An 18099-nucleotide genomic window follows, 5' to 3' on the forward strand; every position below is an offset into this window, starting at 1 on the left:
ATATGCAAGGATGAAAAAATCAAATAATATGTGATCCACTTTTTATGTAGTACAATGAAAAAAAATTTTTTTTGTGTTTTTTACATCTAAAAAAATGGTTTTGTTTACATTACAAACACGACATTGAAAGGGTTAAAAATGTGACAATTATTGAGTATTTGGTATTTTTATTTATGGCTCAAGTTGATGAAATTGAAAAAAGTGTAAAAGAATTAAAAACAAACAGTACGAAAATTTTTTTGAAATTATTCCACAAGTGTGCCAAAAAGGCACACTTGGTGCTTAATAAGGGCCTTGGTGGACGGGATACCGGAGGGTCAATGTAATTCAAAAAGTATTTTAAAAAAGTATAAACACTTTATTACTTTTGGGAATTTTTAATTTTTTTTTTAAATTTTTATTGTTATGTACAAGATCAAGGTTAATGAATGACCATATTTGGTTCTTTATCCATAAGTGGGAAAGAAATCAACAGAAATCCAAGTAAATATAAAAAATAAAAAAAAACACATGTAAGGTGAAAGGACCGTGTATTTTAGAACGTTCGAGCATCACTGTTGCTGTCACTGTTTTATAATATGTGCAGATATTACCAAAAATAGTCACTTAAGGGTTAAAAAACAGAACAGCTAATGCTCAGTATAAAATAAAGAAATAGATAGAAATGAATTATAAAAAACATAAAATAGAAAGCATGCTGTTTAAGCACATAAAACCCTTAAGTGTCCATTCATTAGCAGGATGTTGCAGTGGAATTTCAGGTCATAAAGATATGAAATATAAATATGATTCAATGATTTGTCAGAGATAATGTAAAGGCCGGTCGTTATGAACTGTTCAGAATGATTCAAAGTCCCTTCGCGTCAGGTCCTGCATCATCCTGTCTGGGTTTATCTCATAATAATGACCAGAGCGCTGTACATTACACAGCTACTTACCCAAGAAATCAATAATGTGACCAAGAAAAGATGATACTGATTTAAAAATGACTTCATAACTTTAGATTCCACATTTGAACTGAGTATAGCATAGCAACAGTGGCTGATGCAGAAGTAACAGAGTAAAATGTCTAGTAGTTTTGAACAGAATCCTGGCATAAACGGTCCTATTTACTCCTCCGTTCTGCAGTGTGAGTCTGTAAACATGTTGACCGCTGTTATTGATTAGTGCTCATCAGTATCAGTGCTGAATAAATCAGAGCGAATCAATACTGAAGAAGAAATGAACTTTGTCAAAATGTGTTTAAACTAAGTGTCAAATCAAATAAAGGAATTCAATAAAACTTAACATTTTTCACCTGAATTTGAAGGTTTACAGTCATAAAAAAGTCCAGTTAATACAACCGTTATTGCAGTTTAGTTTTAACATGTAATGGTTAAGTTATAACTAACAATATTTTGTCATCAGCGTATAGTTAGACTCATTTGTGAGGAAACAATATGGATGGAAATACAGGGACGCATCACACCCACAGATTATTTTAACTTAAAAGGGTTTTGCATTCCTGTTGAACAAAAAAAAATATATTATCACGACAAAAACTGACCCAAATAAGCACTAGCAAACAAAAGCATCTACTGTTCTAGTCCACTAATCCTATCAATACATGTAAATAATTGGTGTAAAATACAGTTTGTCATCTTTTCATGGTCATCAGATATGACCCATTTGGACGTTCAGAGGCTCCATAGTTACCGTGGAAACGCTGTCATCTTCTACAACATTGATTCACCAGTAAAATCCATGGAGTTAAATCAATAACAGTGAGGTAGATGCTTGTTTTTATGTTCAGTTAATGATAAATTTGCTGGAAAAGTCACTTTTTCTTTAGTTTTCTCTGTTTCTGATATAATAACCTTCAACTTTAATCTGGGCTTTAATGAACATCTACATAATCAGCGAATTGAGTTTAACCCTTTCATGCATGAATTATGAGAACCTTGGTCAATATTTTTTTCTTGAGTGTTTTTATTCCTCTTTAGGCATGAAAAAAACAATGCCATTGATTTTTTTTAATTTTTTTTTTTTTTTATGAATGTATTTTTTTATACAATTTTTTTTTTTTTACAAAAATGTCCACTCAGCTGGACACCATGTGTTTAATTTTTGAAGCAAAGAAACATGAATTTAAAACTCATCATCAGAAAGTGATAAACTGTGTGAAAACTATGAAATAAAAACATTTTTAATGCTGCTAATGTGATGTTTTCACACATTTAATCATACTCTAATACTAGTTTTTACTCTATTCATGGAGATAAAATCCTCCTGAGACCCAAGAAACTGACAATTTTAGCTTTTTTACATTAACCCTTTCATGCACAGTGGTCACTCCAGTGGACAGTTCTTCTCCAGCTGTTCTCTTGTATATTCATGGGTTTGGTTGTTTTAGTTCCTTATCAGCCAACACAGTGGACACTTATGCATCATCCCACACACTGACATTCAGACCATTACTGTAACTTTGCTGTTCTTCATAAACCTGATCTGCACTAACATGGTTTAGTGTAAATCAATTGCTAATTGTTATTAGACTGTAATTAACAGTTTTCTGAAACAAAAAGTGTCTTTTTTTTTGCATATCCTCCTGACACCCAGCAGTGCATTTTGTCCTCTATAAGGGACAAAAGTGTGACAGATTAACTTTAACAATGCTGTGTATTACAAAGAACATTCCATTAAACAAATAAGTCAATAAATAAAAATAATTTTTAAAATGTATGTGGAAAAAAAACTATTGCATTATGCAGTTCACAATCAAGACAATTTTTAACCCTTTCATGCATGAATTCTGAAAACCTTAATCAAAATTTTTTTTCTGGGTGTTTTTATTCCTCTGTAGGCATGAAAAAAAACTATGCAATTGAAAATTTTCTTCTGAAAAATAAATAAATAAATAAATAAATAAATAAATAAAATAATTTAAAAAAATAAATAAATAAATAAAAAATACATTAAAAAAATAATAATGATTTTTTTTTTTTTTTTTTAATTTCTTATGAACCTATTTTTCATGAAGTTACAAAAATGTCCACTCTGCTGGACACCACACGTTTAATTCTTGACGCACAGAAATATGTATTTACTGATAAATTGTGTGAAAACTATGGGGAGGACTTATGATTCTGGGGGTTTATGATCAGGAGAGATCTACATAATGTTACCAATTCATGCCAGAAAAGATATGTAGTGTCTTAAAACTTTAATAAAGATATGTGTAAAAAAAATAAATAAATAATAATAATAATAAAATAAAAAATCCATGAATATACAAGAGAACAGCTGTAGAATAGCTGTCCACTGTAGTGACCAGTATACATGAAAGGGTTAAAGTTGAACCTACTTAAACCAATTGATTAGTCGATCATTACTCAAATCATTTAAGTGCAATCACTTGCCTCAAATTTTTGGAGTAAACTCTACTTTATTTGCACTCTCCTTTTAAACACTTTTTTATTCAAATTTATATGACTGTTTGTTTTTATGTGTATGTCTATGTATGTTTTTTATGCTGCTAACAACACTGTGAATTTCCCCATTGTGGGATCAATAAAGGAATATCTTATCTTATCTTATCTTATCTTATCCGGGCTTACAGTGTGGAAACATGAATATAAAGCCAAAAATGTTGACGCTAATCCAGTATAAACTGTCTTTTTCAGAAGTTTTGAATCTGAAAAACCACTGAAACTGCTTTAAAAAAGAAGATGAAGAACGAGTTGGAACCAAATACAGATCTTTTTCATTTGTGTGTGAATGTATTCATTTCACTGGGACTAATACAGTCAACATAGCTCCAGTCCAAGTATGAAAATACATGTGCGCATAAAGTTTTGAGACATCGCTCGTTCTGAACTCTGTCCCTCGGGATTTTGCTCGTACAGTTACGAAAAGTCACAGCGCAGTGTTTCTCCATAAAATGATAATACACCACAAATACAATATTCTAGTAAAAGGGCCTGAATAAAAGCAGCAGATAAGTCTTAAAAAGTGCATTTATATTAAAACAGGTGACAATATTCCTTCTATAGAGGCACATTTTATTATTGGGCTTTAAAAAAGGCAATATATGGGACTCAATAAAGCACGAAACATCAATTATAGATTATTTTGCGGCGCGCAGAGGTTTAGTTGAATCACAGGGCGCTGGTGTGATTTGCTGTACGTACGGCGTATGTTCATAACGGTTCAGGGTCCAGTGGGGGTTGATATAAGCTCAGAGAATCCCTGGTTCAGATCTGCATGTTCGAGTCTGGACTGAACGCATGACGCAGCAAATCTGGTGGAAAAATGACCAAAAAAATGCAGCTGTCGGACTTGATTTCCAGACGGTTCGTGCATTTTCTGCGTAATTTAACCACGACCGGCTGAAGTGGGCGACATACAGCTCCAGCAATCAATCCCATGATTCATCGGTGGGATATTCTCCCGTTGTCGGTGGGTGTGATGCGGCCCCACCCTGCCACGTTGTGTTTCCTGGTCTGCTGTCAGAGAAGGATGGAATTACTGTAGCTTTACAGTTTGTACCCTGAGGTGTGCTTCAAGTTAATTGCCTGATATCCAACTAATGGCACTAATACGGCGGAGAGTAAAGCTCCAGATTTGTATTCTCAGTGGGCGGGGATGTGTTTCCAGGTCTTAACTCTTTAAAACACAGGTGTCAAACATGCGGCCCGGGGGCCAAATCCGGCCCGCCAAAGGTTCCAATCTGGCCCGCGGGATGAATTTACAAAGTGCAAAATGCAAAAATTACCCTGAAGATAATAACAGTCGAAGGCATCAAACTCAAAAATAACAGCATAATAACCTAGAAATAATGAGTCCAAATGTTCTTCTTGGTTTAATGTGAGAAAAATCATGATATTTTGCCTCTAAATAATGGCAACACCAATTTTTTCTCTTTGATTTATTGCAAAGAACATTAAATTCTGATATCCTTTAAAAATAAAATGCAAAATAACCTGAACTAATATGAACAACCTGAAATGTTTGAAGAAAAATAAGTATAATTTTAACAATATTCTGCCTGTTTTGTGTCTTTGTAGATCTGATTTGTAATACACATGTAGAAATCATAAGTTGAAGCATAATATTGATAAAATTGTACTTAATTTTCTTCAGAAATTTCTTTTTTTTTCCGGTTATTCACATATTTTTTTTTGTTTTGGATAGAAATAGTTTCATCATTTAATGTTATTTTTTGCACTAAAAAATTTGGAGTTGTCATTATTTATAGGCTATTATGCTATTATTTTATTGGTCCGGCCCACTGGAGATCAAATTTGGCTGAATGTGGAACCTGAAAGAAAATGAGTTTGACAGCCCTGCTTTAAAAGCTGACGTGTCAGCGCTGACACACCCTGGGCGTATGCATTTTGGATGGCAGTAACTCTTTCACTGTTTGTGCGATTGGAAAAATTCCAACAGTTTCTGAAACCTGAGACGTTGCCCTTTCTAGACTTATGATATCACTGTAAGCCTGGACTTTGTATTCACTAAAATGCTTTAATTACAATGTACTTAAATGATTTCAGTTTTATGATGTTACTATAAAATGTTCAGTATATTCTACTAATTTGTAGACATAGTTGAAAGTACGAAAAAGTTGAAGTTGAATGGAATTAAATCACTCAGTTTTAGTCATGACCACACCTTTTTATCTTTGCATTGCATTGTGGGTATTGGGCATGTTGTTGAAAATGTGTTCTTTTTCTGTGCAGGGGTTCAGTGGGGTTGTGGTGTTAGTGTTCATTTGGATTTCATGTGTGTATGTCAGTGTTTATTGGCCTTTTTGTGTTTGTTTTTGTATTTTTGTAGAGCTGCACCATGAGTCAGAGCCAGAGGAAGAACTATGGCTTTACTGTTCATCTAATACTGATAACACTGGTCAACAATGAATTTATTGTTTCAGTTTTTTGGGCGGATTTACGATCATTTTGGTGCTGAATCCAAAAATCACATTCATTTTGCTCAATCAGGTCAACTTTCTGAACTATGCTACATATTGGCTTTTGAACATTTTTGCTTACATTTATGGGCATTTTCACATCATATGATACAAAATTCTTTCATATTTCTTGCGATAAACGAGTTCTGAAGATTTTACTTTTGCCAATTTATGATTAATGTTTTTTTTAATATTACAGGTGAATGAAATGGCTTCGACTAGAAGATCTGGCAAAAATAAGCCTGACGTATTCTGCTCCATCTGCGGTGAATACATAATAAATAATAAATACATCCTGTTAGAAAATGTTTTTTTTTTCTCTTAAAACCTATTTTGGGTGAGAACTATATAAAAAATCAACTGATAAAGTCACAAAAATGTAATCAATTTTGTGAGAAGATCAAATTTTTCAAAATCAAATTAGCAAAAAAACCCTGACCTGATTGAAAAAAACAGATGTCATTTTTGGATGTAGCGGTGCAAAATGGTCCTAATTCAGTTGAAAAAACCGAGACAACTTGTAAAAAACATTTTTTTTGTAACCCAGTGTAGTAGATTGGTTTGTTGTACGTCCCTAAAATGAGCCCAGGGTGCTCCAGCGCTCAAACATTAGTTCCACCTGCTACATATTCTAGCCTGAAGGGAAAAAAAAAACACCCAGGAGTGATCCCATGCCCCCCGGGCAAGCCTTTGTACCCCCCCCGGGGGAGAGAAACACTGCATTATGGTAAATTCACTCTCGTCTGTTCTAGAAGCAGAAGAAGAAGCCGTTTGAACAGTATTAGAACATGCAGTAAACTGAAAATGACTGCTAGATTTTGAAAGTTCTAAAAATTATGAAAAAACAGCCTCATGGACTCACTCACAGCACATTTTTAACCTTTTTATTGGCAAAATAAGAAAAAAAAAAGTTCCGACAGACCATCTTAGGCTTAGGATTTAAAGCAGGGCGGTCAAACTCATTTTTTTTCAGGGGCCACATTTAGCCCAATTTGATCTGCAGCGGGCCAGACCAGTAAAATAATGACTTAACCTATAAATAATGACAAATCCAAGTTTGTCTTTTTGTTTTAGTACAAAAAACACCCCAAACTAAATGATGAAAATATTTACATTTTACAAAAAATGATGTGAATAACCTGAAAAAACAGAAATTTCATTTGAAAAATTAGTGCAATTTTAACAATATTCTGCCTGGACTTATTATTTCTACATGTACATTTACACACAGTGTTCCATAAACATTTGGTAACAGGCAGAATATTGTTCAAATTTTGGAGTTTGGAACTATAATTTGAACAATTTTTACAGTATTCCATCTGTTATTATTATGAACACAACTGCAGATGCACCAAACCACCATAAATGCACCAAACATTTAGGAACAGGCAGAATATTGTTCAAATTGCACATTTCAGGTTGTTCATTTTTGTTTTTATTTATGTATTTATTTGCATTTTATTGTGAAAGAATAGTTTTGTATATGTAAATATTTTCACAGTGTCATGTTATTTTTTTCACTTATGATTTAGTGATTTATTCCAACCATGCAATGAAATTTAACATATATGCACTTGCAAAACATACATAATACAAATATCAAGAATCATAACAATCTTAGTCAGAAGAAAAGCACAATAATTCTATTTACATTTACCCGAAAAGGGGTGAGAAGAAGTATAACTTATTTAATCCCATCTCCTCTCCCTACAATATTATTAATAATATATGTCCCTCTTCCTTTTACATTACTCTTCTATATTTATATATCTATTCACACATACACACACACTCATTCGTCTATATACACATATATACGTTTATACATATACACACGTACAAATACACATATAATCTTTTACCTATGCCTTTCTTAGTTGTGCTAGCAAATAAATAAACAAATAAAAACTAACTAAAGGAAGGAAATATATACATAAACAACAGTGAACATATGGTGACAGTTCCTAACCCTCTTCCCTATATCTGTGAAAAACATGTTCTTCTAAGTGTTTTTGGATTGTCTTCTGTTTGAACATTCCTTGTGCTCCTCCCTCAGTCTATTCCAGACTTTAACCCTTTCATGCACAGTGGTCACTCCAGTGGACAGTTCTTCTCCAGCTGTTCTCTTGTATATTTATGGCTTTTGTTGTTTTAGTTCCATATCGGCCGACACAGTGGACACTCATGCATCATCCCATACACTACAGTTAATAACACTGCTGTAACTTTGCTGTTCTTGATAAACCTGATCTAACACGTTTGAGTGTAAATCAGTTCTTTGTTATTGTTATTAGACTGTAATTAACAAAAAAAGTTGTTGTTTTTTTTTCTTATTATCTCCATAAAGTGAGCAATGACTAGTATTAGAGTATGTTCAAATGTGAGAAAACATCAGATAAGCAGCATTAAAAATGTTTTTATGTCATAGTTTTCACACAGTATATGAGTAAATACATGTTTCTTAGCTGAGTGGACATTTTTGCAACTCCATGAAAAATAGCTTATAAAAAAATTTATCACATTTTTTAATGCCTACAGAGGAATAAAATCACTAAAAAAAAAAAAAATAATAATAAAATCTTGATTAAGGTTCATGCATGAAAGGGTTAACTTAAATTTTTTTCCACATAATTTTTCACAAAGAAAATGTGTGGTTGTCATTATTTATGGGTTATTGTGTTGTTATTTTGACTGTAGATCACATTGGTCTGCACTCAAAAAAATGATTCTTGGCTCTAATAAACATGAAGTAATATTTTAAAGTAAAATGTAACTGAAATATATGAAACCTAAAGTTTATTTATCCGAAAAAGTCAAACATAATGTGAATATGCTTAGTATAAAGTGAATCTAAACAAAGAAAGTAAACTTTATTTACTAGATGACATAAAAAGGCTGAGCGTCACAGTCAAACACAGTTTATGTAAAAGTTTGCATTAACTAAAGCAAATCTGACTGAAGGTATTTCATTTATTCATACTGACTCAATATGATAGAAAAAACATTGTATTAAATGCAACTCTTTACATTAAACTTATGGACTAAAATTACATGGAAAATTTACATGTAATTAAAACACATAAAGTCAACATTTTTGGCTTAATTATTTTTTTGAGTGTGTATGTGGAACCTGAACCAAAAGGATTTGTTCAACCTGGACTGTTCAGGTTCATTTGTGCGCTTTCATCCTGCAGGGCCGGAATGGAACCTGTGACGGGGGGGGGGGGGGGGGGGGGGGGGGGGCAGATTTGGCCCCCGGGCTGCATGTTTGCCCCCTGTGATTTAAAGGGTTAATCCTTATTGGAATAAATGAGAGCCCTTTTATTTCCAATCCAAGGCCTAATCAACAGCTACTCCTCCAGCGAATGGAAACTTCATCAGGAGCGTTTCAATCCAAACAGCTGAGTGGGACAGAACCACTCGGAAATACTTTCACATGAGCTTGCATATTTCCCCCCTATCGATCAAAGAGCGGGGGAATAAAAACAGATAGGATGTCTTCGCGGTCGATATCTGTGTTAATGTTGTGCAACCGGAACTAAGGAGGAGAGGAAAAAGAAAATATGCACCTCCGCCTCAACATCCTCTGTCCATCTAACGCTCCAGAGTCAAAGCAGAGAAAGTGTTCACTGCTTTGCCTCAGACGCTCTTTGGGTAATTGGGAAAATGGAAGTGTACCTGCGTCTGGTCATGCCAACAATGAACGCTTTATGTCAGACGTTGATTCAGTTTGCTGGTTCAGATGAAATAAAAAAAAAAAAAGGTGGAGATGGTAGTGCACAGAGGCCATCTCCACAGTCTGCACATCCTCTGATCTACATGTGAGTGCCCTCTAGTGGCCAATAAGGGAAACTAACCAAACCCCCTTCCTTTTTTTTTTTTTTTTTTTTCCTGAACCCAAACGTGTCGGATTCATTTCTCTCTTTGGTGCTGGTGGAGGGTTGACAGCTCTGAAATGATAAGGGGAGCTGGAGGAAAAATATTGATTAATCTGTCACCTTTACTCCATTAAAATGAAAAGCAAAACGGGTGGGGAGAAGGAGGAAAGAGTCGCAGATTAAAAAATATGATGCAAACACACGCTGTAGTTACATTATTACTATGTTAAAGACAGACCAAAAACTGGACCGGCATCATCATGTGCAGAAGAAGCATTAATTATACTGGATTTTAACTATATGCAAACAGTAGCAGGTCTGCAGAGTGACAACAACGCAAAAAAAAAAGGTCTTTTTTAACCCTTAAAGACCCAGCGCTACTTTTATGTCAGTTCCCAAATGACTTTTTCTCTTTTTAACCTTTCTCAAGTGATTTTTCAACATTTATTCAAATATTATCTTCTGTATTCTGCATGTTTCAGTGTAAATCATCTATTTTCCTCTATTTAACCGTATAACGCTGAACACATCATATTTGATACATGAGTTTTAAAGCTGTCTACATCACAGGTGTCAAACATGCGGCCCGGGGGCCAAATCCGGCCCGCCAAAGGTTCCAATCTGGTCCGCGGGATGAATTAGTGAAATACAAAAATTACACTGAAGATATGAACAATCAAGGATGTCAAAATAATGGTAGTTCAGTTCCATATGAAGTGGGTCAGACCAGTAAAATACTATCAGAATACACTATAAATAACAAAAACCACAAATTTTTCTCTTTGTTTTAGTGTAAAAAAAAAAAGTAAAATTACACAAAAATGTTTACATTTACAGACTAGCCTTTTACAAAAACTGTGAAAAACCTGAACAAATATGAACAACCTGAAATGTCTTAAGAGAATTAAGTGTAATTGTGCCAATATTCAGTCTGTTATTAAATGTTTTGTATATTTGTAGATCCACTGTGATCTGTAAGTTGTAATGAACATGTGAAAATGAGAAGCTGAGGCCAAATAATGGCATAAATTGTTAAAATTGCACTTTTTTTCTTAATAAATTTCATTTTGGTCATGGTTGTTCATGTTTTATCAAATTTTTTTAAAGGATAGTTTGTAGATGTAAAAAGTTTGATAATATAATCTTACTTTTTTCACTCTAAAACATAGAAATTACACATACAAATTCTGGAATTGATATTATTTATGTATTATTATGTTATTATTTTAATGATCCGGCCCACTGCAGGTCATACTGGGCTTTATGTGGAACTGAACTAACATGAGTTTGACAGCCCTGGTCTACATGATCAGTGTGATATTTTTTTTCTTGAAAACCTGATGATGTTTACAGTTAGATAACAGACGGATCAAGGCAAACGTCTGTGCTCCAGGAGTCTGGCTCTGCTCCAGGTTTGTGCTGTTAAAAGGAAGTTTTTCCTTCCATTGTCACTAGTGTTTGCTCTGGGGGTGCACCCATACCACTGTTTCCCAGACCGAGTACGAGTACTTACATTTGAGTACTTGCCGATACCAAGTACCGATACGAGTCCTTAACCCTTTCATGCATGAATTGTGAGAATCTGAGTCAAGATTTATTTTTTGAGTGTTTTTATTCCTCCTTAGCCATGAAAAAAACAATATGATCAAGTTTTTTTTTCTATGGAGTTACAAAAATATCCATGCATTTAATTTTTGAAGTAAAGAAACGTGTTTAAAACCCAATATTAGAAAGTAATATGAAAACTATGAAATAAAAACATTTTTAATGCTGCTAATCTGATGTCTTCTCATATTTTAACATATTCTAATGCTAGTAATTATTCACTTCAAGGAGATAATATGCAAAAAAAAAAAAAAAACTTTTTGTCTAACAAATAACAATTAATTTACATTCAAACATGTTAGTGCAGATCAGGTTTATCAAGAACAGCAAAGTTACAGTAATGGTCTGAATGTCAGTGTATGCATAAGTGTCCACTGTGTTGGCTGATCTGGAACTAAAACAACAAAACACATGAATATACAAGAGAACAGCTGGAGAAGAACTGTCCACTGGAGTGACCACTATGCATGAAAGGGTTAATAATCCCATTCCAGTTGTTAGTTCCTTTTGTAAATGTGCTTTATTGTCGTTGTCATTAGTCTGACTGGAACAAAGTGCTGCTACTGACATTTAATGTGTTGGAATGAGCGTTTGTTAATTAATCCACCAGGGGGCGCCGCTCTGAATTAACCATACTGGACAAATACCACGAAGAAGAGGAAAGTTTAATGAGAAGAAGAAGAAGAAAGTCAGTAATAACAAACATGTAGACGACAGAGGAACACTACTGTGATACTAATGTTGCAGCGTTTTCTCTGTAAGGTTTAAAAGTTTAGCTTCAGCAGGAAGAGAAAAGACAAATGAGTGAGAAGTTTGGTTTTCACTTCCACTGGCGGCGGTCCGCACCGCTCCGTACTCCTGCTGGTATTCTGTGTCTGGGTACTCATCCTCCATCAGCTGGAAAACAGATGGAATGTACGCAGAGGACGGACAGAAGGCTGCGTCTGTATCTGTGTCTGAACGGTACTGTCAGTCAGCCTTACTTTGATCATTTCTTTGGTTCAGTCTCCACACTCTTCACACTCACACACATTCTTCCTCCTCCTCGTACCTGCTGCACTGAACTGGGAATGTCACACGGACAGAAGTGGGATCGGTGCATTTGTATCGGATATCTTTTACAAGTACGAGTACGAGTACGAGTACAAGTACGAGTACGAGTACGAGTACGAGTACACACACTGAGTATCGGAGCCGATGCCAGTACTCATATCAGTATCGGTGCATCCCTAGTTTGCTCCTGGAGGATTCTGTTGGTTTCTGTAAATTGGCCTGAGAGTCTGGTTTGGACCGGCTCTGGATGTGAAGTGTCATGAGATAAATTTAGTTATGATTCAGCACTATTGAAATAGAACTGGATTAGATTAGATTAGATTAGATTAGATCGGATCAGATTAGATTAGATTAGATCGGATCAGATTAGATTAGATCGGATCAGATTAGATTAGATTAGATTAGATCGGATCAGATTAGATTAGATTAGATCGGATCAGATTAGATTAGATCGGATCAGATTAGATTAGATTAGATTAGATCGGATCAGATTAGATTAGATTAGACTAAATTAGATTAGATTAGATTATATTAGAGTGGATTAGATTAGATTGGATTAGATTAGAGTGGATTAGATTAGATTAGGTTAGGTTAGAGTGGATTAGATTAGATTAGATTAGATTAGATTAGATTAGATTAGATTAGATTGGATCGGATCAGATTAGATTAGATTAGACTAAATTAGATTAGATTAGATTAGATTGTATAATCCATCGGGGGGACCAGAGGCCTTTCCAGTGACACTACAGACTGTCCTTAATGAGGAAGGAGGCAGAACTTTGCCAGTTTTGAAAAGGAATTACCAATTTGTTGAACATGTTTGTGTTATATTATGTTTTTGATTGTTCAAAAATAATATTTGAGCATTAAGACCCAATGTATCAAATATGATACAAAATTGAAACTCATACATACAAAAAACAAAAAAAAAAAAAGTTTTTTTTTTTTGTTGTTGTTCAGAAGGACCAATAAAGGTTCCAGTTTCAAAGAACTGGAATTTTCTGTCAGTGGTTTAATGGTTCAGGCTGTACAGGGTTAAATTCACGGATCATGTGGATGTTCATTAAAACTCAGAGTAAATTCATCAGTTATTAGAGTAGAAACCAAGGAAACTGAAGAAAAAGTGATTTTTTTCAGCTCAACTCTAAGGGTTAATAGGGTTTAAAGGGTTCATCCTCATTGGAATAAATGAGAGCCTGTACCTGCTTATTTGGCTCACAAAGAAATTCAAAGCAGTAAAGGGAAGTTTTTTAACCCACAAAGACCCAGCGCTACTTTTACGGCAGTTCCCAACTACATTTTTTGCTGTATTTGACCTTTTTTTAAGAGATTTATTACTATTTATTGTAATATTACACTGGGTTACAAAAAAATGTTTTCTGCAAGTTGTCTCGGTTTTTTCAGATGAATTAGGACCATTTTGCACCGCTAAATCCAAAAATGACATCTGTTTTTCTCAATCAGGTCAGGTTTTTTTGCTAATTTGATTTTGAAAAATTTGATCTTCTCACAAAATATAATCATTAATACCAAAATAAGACTGGTAAACACACTTTATGAAACTTGTGACTTGATTCCTGTTAGGTACAATGGTGTATTCACCGCAGATGTAGCAGAATACGTCAGGCTTATTTTTGCAAGATCTTCTAGTCGAAGCCATTTCATTCACCTGTAATATTAAAAAAACATTAATCGTAAATTGGCAAAAGTCAAATCTTCAGAACTCGTTTATTGCAAGAAATATGAAAGAATTTTGTATCGTATGATGTGAAAATGCCCATAAATGTAAGCAAAAATGTTCGAAAGCCAATATGTAGCATAGTTCAGAAAGTTGACCTGACTGAGCAAAATGAATGTGATTTTTGGATTCAGCACCAAAATGATCCTAAATCAGCTCAAAAAACTTAAACAACACATTTGTTGTTGACCAGTGTTATCGACTATATTTTTGCATTTTTCAGTCTAAATCATGTATTTTTCTATATTTAATTCCCTGATCATGTAAATGTTCCTTAAAGCTCAGCGTAAAATTCAAAGTTGTTTTTTTTTTTTTTTATCAGAGACAGAGAAAACTGAAGAAAAAGTGACTTTTTCAGCAAATATATCAACAACTGAATATAAACACAGGTGTGTCCATCCACTGTCACTGATCCAACTCCATGGGTTTTACTGGTGAATCGATGTTGTAGGTGATGACAGTGTTTCCATGGTAACTACGGAGCCTCTGAACGTCCAAATGGGTCAAATCTGATGACCATGAACAGATGAAGAACTGCATTTTGCATCAGTTATTCCAACGTTTTGATAGGTTTAGTGGTTCAGAAGTTATCAAACATTTCAGATCAGTAGATAATGTGGTTGTCAGTGGATGTTTGGGTGTTTATGGGTTCAGATTTTTATAAGTCTACAGTCGACAACGAGATATAAATGTAATAAATTCAGTAAAACTCCACCGGCATTGTTCCCAGCGTCGGTAATAAAGCTGCTGTGCACACACTGTTCTCCATCTGTGAGCGACTTCACAGTTAGCTATCAAGGTGACTTTCTTCATAAGGCCTCTTTTAACTCCAACAGCCATTAATTAACACCTTTCAGATTATGAAACGTAGCACATTTTGTTGATCCGCTCAAAATGGATGGAAAATTTAAGTGGAGATATGATGGAGGAGGACAAGAGGAGGCATCAGAGCCCACTGGTTCTATGAATTCACCAGAGTTTTTAGGTTATTTATGATCAAACGTCTGATTTAAGGCACATTCAGAGTGGGATGAGCCTCCAAAACAATAGATCCTACACTTACAATATAAACTATCCTCTGTTTTAACCTGTTAAAGTCTGATTATTATAATTTTTAATAAAAAAAAATAGACCAGAAACTCATTTTAGTTCAGCCCATTATGATCTCAACTGAACCGGATTAGTAAAATAATAACATAATGACCGAAAATAACATCAGCTCCAAGCTTTTTTTTTATATTTAGAGTGCAAAAAGTTAAATTATATTCTGAAAATGTTTACATCGACAAAATATCCTTCAAAAAATGTGAATAGCATGAAGAACTGCAAACAAGCTGCAATTTTAAAAGAAAAATAAGTGCAATTTTAACAATATTATGCCTCATCTTATATACACTCACTTATGCTTTACAATTTACAGACTGAAGTGGATCTACAAATATACCAAACATTTAGTAACAGGCAGAATATTAGTAAAACTGCATTTACTTCACTTAAGACGGTCATATTTGTTTAGGTTATTCCCATTTTTTGTGAAAGGATACATTGTAAATGCATTTTCATGTAATTTCACTTTTTTTCTTTTTTTTTTAATAGTAAAACATGTAGAAAATATTGGAATTGTCATTATTTATAGGTTATTATGAGTTTTATTTTAAATAATTGCCTTGATTGGAAACAGCAGAATGCAATAGTTTTTAAGAAACATTTTTAATTTATTTTTTGCAGTGGACAATTTTGTTTTTTTAGTAAAACTGTGTCAGTTTTGTTCCCTACAGAGGACAAAAATGCATCACTGGGTTTCAGGAGGACATACGTCTGCGTTACAGATCACAGTGGATCTACAGAAGCATGAAACAGTTAATAACAGGCAGAAGGTTTTTAACATTTTCCAGTTTGGAGCTGTGATTATTTCTAGGTTATTACAAGTTTTACTTTAAATAATTCTCTTGATTGGAAACAGCAGAATGCAACAGTTTTTAAGATAATTTTTTTTCTTTTTTTGCAGTGGACAGAGCATTTTCTTTAGTTTTTTTTATTAAAGCTGTGAAACTTTCATCCCCTACAGAGAACAAAAATCCATCGCTGGGTTTCAGGAGGACATACGTCTGCATTACAGATCACAGTGGATCTACAAAAGCACAAAACAGTTAATAACAGGCAGATTTTTTTTTTGTATTTTTAACATTTTCGTGTTCAGAGTTGTGATTATTTCTAGGTTATTACAATAGTATTTCACTGGTCTGATCCACTTCAGATCATACTGGTCTGTATGTGGAACCTGAACTATAAACATCCTTTATCGTTAACCCTTTCATGCATACTGGTCACTCCAGTGGACAGTTCTTCTCCAACTGTTCTCTCATTTATTCCTGGGTTTTGTTGTTTTAGTTCCATATCAGCCGACATAGCACCATCCCATAATACACAGACATTCTTACCATTACTGTAACTTTATGTTCTTGATAAACCTGATCTGCAGTGACATGTTTGAGTGGAAATCAATTGCTAATTGTTTTTAGACTGTAATTAACAGTTTTCTTAAACAATTTATTTATTTATTTATTTATTTTACATTTCCATGAAGTAAGAACTAGTGTTAGAATATGTTAAAATGTGAGAAAACATCAGATTATCTGCATAAAAATGTTTTTATTTCATTATTTTCACACAGTTTATCACTTTCTGATATTGCAATTTAGATTTGTGTTTCTTTGCTTCAAAAATTAAACAAATGGTGTCCAGCTTAATGGGCATTTACGTAACTCCAAAAAAAAAAAAGGTTCATTGAAAGATTCAATCGCATTGTTATTTTCATGCCTAAAGAGGAATAAAAACACCCAGAAAAAAATCGTGACTAAGGTTCTCATAATTCATGCGTGAAAGGGTTAATATCTTCAGTGTAATTGTTGTATTTCTCATATTCATCCCATGGACCACATCAGACCCTTTGGTGGTCCGGTTTTGGCCCACAGACCATATGTTTGACACCCCTGAAGACTAGACTAGGTTTTAAATCGGTGGTTCTGACACATTGGATCCCATTTCTAAACTCACACATGTACATGGAGGACATGTTAATGGACACACCGTCATAAAGGTGTGGGTTCTCTGTGTTCCTGCAGAACAGCTTCAGTTCTTCTGACATGTGAAATCTACTGGAATGATGAAGAAAACATAGTCCTCCATTCAGTGTTTGGATGACGGAGGCGTCTGAAAATGTCCCATAGAGGAAATCTAGTGACTGTGAAAGTCATGGTGTTTTATTCCCACATTTTAACACATGTGACCACTTCTGATTATAGATACTGTAGTGAAGGCCGGGGTCCGACAGGGGGTCAAACATACGGAACGCAGACCAAATCTGGCTGTGAGATGAATTTATTAAATGCAAAACTAACACTGAGATTCTAACATTCAAGGTGTCAATCTGTAAAATTGTACCAATATTCTGCCTGTTACTAAATGTGTGTATTTGTAGATCCGCTGTGAACTGTACGTTATAACGCACATGTGGAAATAAGATGAAACACAATATTGTTAAAATTTTACTTAGTTTTTGGGAGAAATTTCAGGTCGTTTATGGATGTTCAGGTTATTAACCCTTTCATGCATGAATTATGAGAACATTAATGAAGATTTTTTTTTTCCCCTGAGTGTTTTTATTCCTTTTTACACATGAAACAAACAAACAAACAAACAAACAAACAAACAAATAAATAAATAAACGAACCTATTTTTCATGGAGTTACAAAAATGTCCACTCAGCTGGACACCATTCGTTCAATTTTAGAAGCAAAGAAACATGTATTTTCTGATATAATGTGTGAAAATTATGAAATAAAAACATGTTTAACCCTTTCATGTGTACTGGTCAC

The sequence above is a fragment of the Sphaeramia orbicularis genome, chromosome 16 (assembly GCF_902148855.1).
Source record: "Sphaeramia orbicularis chromosome 16, fSphaOr1.1, whole genome shotgun sequence".
Classification (NCBI taxonomy): Eukaryota; Metazoa; Chordata; class Actinopteri; order Kurtiformes; family Apogonidae; genus Sphaeramia; species Sphaeramia orbicularis.